The sequence below is a fragment of the Ochotona princeps genome, chromosome 24 (assembly GCF_030435755.1).
Source record: "Ochotona princeps isolate mOchPri1 chromosome 24, mOchPri1.hap1, whole genome shotgun sequence".
NCBI classification, from domain to species: domain Eukaryota; kingdom Metazoa; phylum Chordata; class Mammalia; order Lagomorpha; family Ochotonidae; genus Ochotona; species Ochotona princeps.
The window spans coordinates 19461124-19465022 of NC_080855.1; the positions used below are offsets into that span (position 1 = coordinate 19461124).

At 40.5% G+C, this 3899-nt stretch overlaps 1 protein-coding gene across 1 annotated transcript in view; it reads right to left on the reverse strand.

Annotated features, from left to right (window-relative positions):
- Positions 1 to 3899, reverse strand: part of ERI2 (ERI1 exoribonuclease family member 2) — a 51563-nt gene that overhangs the window by 11856 nt on the left and 35808 nt on the right. The gene's annotated exons all lie outside the window — the stretch shown is intronic.

Genomic DNA, 3899 nt, shown 5'->3' on the forward strand with positions numbered 1-3899 from the left:
CAGAGGGTTCCATGACCCCTGTGTTTGTTAATTCACTAGCACAGTTTCACAGACCTCAGAAAAGCAATATGTCATACTTACTACAACTTCACCATAAGGAGTAAAACTCAGGACCTGTTAACTGAAGAAACACATAAAGTTCTGGGAGGCAGAGCTTCAGTGCCTTCTCCTACATGGAATCAGGGCTTATCATGTTATGTGTTCACTACCCAGGCAGTACCACTGTATTTTTACTGAAGTTTCATCACACATGATAAATTGGATCTTTGATCACAATTTTCAGGCTCCCTTCCTGCCCGCCATGATGGGAAGGGCTTCAATTTCCAACCCTTTAACCATGTAGCTGATTCTGCCATTTGGAAGTTTCCTGTTGGCATCCATTCAGGTACGATCAAAGAGATCCAGGAACACAAAAAGATGCCTCTCTCACTCAGGAGATTCCAAGGATTTAGAGTGTCCAGGGATTTGAGCTCCTTTTGGGGACTAGCAACAAACAGTCATGCATGAGGAAAAATGCGCTCAGCTGGCTCTGTGCTTCTTCCAAAGTAATATCTAATAAAAAAAGACTGGATCAAGATGAAGAGTTTTTCTTTCCTTTTTTTTTCAGAAAAAGAAGAACTAACACAAGAACTTACACAATGTCAAGTTATTCTCGATTTATAGTCAACAGACGGTTAACAACTAAGCAGAATACTTATTATAATTCCATTGTGAAAGAAAAATCCCTACAAGATGTTAAATTCAGCTAACGACAAAAATTAAAGTCTAGGAAGAATAAATATCTACAGCCCCAGAGATAGGAGGAAATAAACATGACAACTGTTTCAACTCAAAGTAGGTATTAATTGACATAGTTTAAACAGAAAAATGACTCTCGTCAGTCATTGAGGCCACTTGCAGAGTGAGCCAGCAAATGGAAGGTCTTTCTGTCTCTCCTTCTCTCTGTAAATTTGCCTTTCCAATAAAAATAAATAATTTTTTTAAAAAATGACTGACTTATCAATTTATGCATTATTTTAAAATTTTTCATTTTTTTCAAGAATATCATTTTTATAATATACCCTCTTAATTCTTCTTTTTAACAAATGCCTATTGCGGGCCCGGCGGCGTGGCCTTGCGACTGAAGTCCTCACCTTGAACGCCCCAGGATCCCATATGGGCGCCGGTTCTAATCCTGGCAGCTCCACTTCCCATCCAGCTCTCTGCTTGTGGCCTGGGAAAGCAGTCAAGGATGGCCCAAAGCTTTGGGACCCTGCACCCGTGTGGGGGACCCGGAAGAGGTACCTGGTTCCCGGCTTCGGATTGGCGCGCATCGGCTGTTGCGGCTCACTTGGGGAGTGAAACATCTGATGGAAGATCTTCCTCTCTGTCTCTCCTCCTCTGTGTATATCTGACTTTGCAATAAAAATAAATAAATCTTTAAAAAAAATGCCTATTGCATATTATTTGCTATTTCACTTAACTGAAATTTGGTGGTGAACAAGAACAGATAAAGTCCTTATAGTCCAGTTAATCTTAAATGGCTGTCAGGGACCTTAAGTATAATATTAACCAGGGTTGACTAAATGGAATGTCTCTAATATTCCACCACTAAATTTCTCTAATGACTCAATATAAAAATTTGGTTAATAGATAATCCAGAACAGAAACAGAAATATCATTTACTCACTCATTCAAGGTTCATGGTCAAGGTTAGCAAAACAAAAGACAGATTAAAAAGAGAAAGGCACACAGTTTTATTTGCTGCCAGTTTTACATGATACAAGAGGCCCAAAGAAGTACACTTGTGTACTTTTATGCTTAGGTTCGATAGCTGTGGGGAAGTTTGAACGGACACAGTAGTCTGAGCTAATGGAAATTAACAGCAAAAAATATTTAACTGTAGAAAATGTAGTAAGGCTTCTCTGTTCAGATCTTCTCTACATGCCTGTGTCTTCGGAGGTAAGAGATGTTCCTTTTCTCTGGGTCTAGGGAAGGCCCATCTTGAAAGAGACTTGTGATCTACTTCACGGGAGGGGAAGGGAAAGGCAAATACCAGAGCACATGGAAAACTGAACTCTCTCAGTCACCTAGAAGTAACAGAGAACAGATTTTTCTCCCTCTACACTCAAGTGGCACTAAAGCCTCAGCAGAAAATCCAAACTTCCATGCTTACTTGGCGATCATGAGGTGGGCATCCTCCCCTCTCCCTGCCCCAGCAGTGTCATAGAAAGCTAGTTAAAACTTAAAGCTAAATAAAATCTGCATCTCATTATATACTACAAAACTGTCTAAAGTTCAATGAAAGGTCATTTTTAATATCATGAACCAGAAAGAATGCCAAGTGAATGAAGAAAATAATCAACAGAAATCACCAAAGTAACAGAGATGTTAGAAACATTTGATAAGGATTTTAAAGGAGCAGGTGCTATGGCACAGTATGTTAAGCCTCTTATCGTAGTCCCAGCATCCCACATGTGTGTCGATTCAAGTCCCAGCTGCTCCACTTCCAATCCACCTCCATGCTACTGCACCTGGGAAAGCAGCAGTAGATTAACTCTACATCCACATGGGAGACCTGCAAAAAGCTCCAGACTCCTGGCTTCAGATTGGCCCAGTTCTGCCTGTTGTGGCCATCTGGGGAGTGTACCAGCATATGGGAGGTCTCTTTCTGTCCTTCCTCTCTCTGTAAACTCTGCCTTTCAAATAAAAAAAAAAAAAAAAAAGAAAAGAAACAGCTTCAAATAAGAGCATGTTTTTGAAAATGACAGTATAAGTGATATCTTAAAAAGGTTTTAAAGTAGCTGTGCTAAAAAGGCTATGACAATCATAAATATGCTTGCAACAAATGAAAAAAGAAAACAAATCTCAGCAAAGAAATAGAATATGTTAAGAAGAAACAAATCGGAATTTTAGAGCTAAATAATTCAACTGTCAAATATAGTTGGTTGCTATTTGTTTTTCCTTACCATATGATAATAACAAGTGCTATTTTAGAAAAGATTTGGTAAAGAAAAACCTCTTTAACAGGATCCTCACAAGATTAAGGATTTGGGGTAAGCCTAGGGCTCAGGGGTTAGACTACCATTTAGGATGCCCATACAGCATATCAGAGCCCCTAGATTGAAGACCTTGACCTGCTTCACATCCTGAGAGGAAGCAGGTGGCGGCTCAAATAGTTGGGTCCCAGCTACTCATGTGGGAGCCCCAGACTGAAATCTGGGCTCCTGGCTTTAACTTGGGCTACTCCAGCTGTTGTGCACATTTAGGAGACATCTCTCCGTCTCGCTCCATTTCCAATATACACATTCAAAATTTGTTTAAATGATGGATTTGGCCAAGGATATATCTATAGAAATTGAGTTTAAAGATCCTGAGGCTGGAATATGTGTGGTATTGAGAAAAGGCAAGGAGGCTGGTGTGACTGTAGCAGAGTGAGGTGGAGGGAAGAGGATGTGTGGGCTTTGGGTAAGAAAGTGCCGGATATACAACCCCTGCAGAGCATTAAACAGATAGTGCTTATAGTTTTGACCAGTCCAACAGATTAACACAGCAACTGGTTTGTTGAATCTAGGACAATCCACACTGGCCCTTCAACTTCTTTCCTTTTCATTGTGTTCTTTCCTCCTTCTGAGAGAACAAAACAAACTTCCTCTGTTTATTCACTGAACTGACCCAGCAACTCCCTAGGCACCTCTCCCTTGTGAAATAATAAACAAATCTGTACTTAAATAAATTGCTTTCCCAGCCTCCTAAAAACTTGCAATGGGTGTAAGTCATTACCTGCAAGAGGGATTGCTAGGGATTGTGTAAACTCTCAGAGTAAGACAGCCCAGAGCTCCTGCCTCCAGACTGTCTCCACCAATCGAAAGGTACTCTGGGCAAGAGTTACTCCTTCCAACTGTCAGCTCCTTCCCACT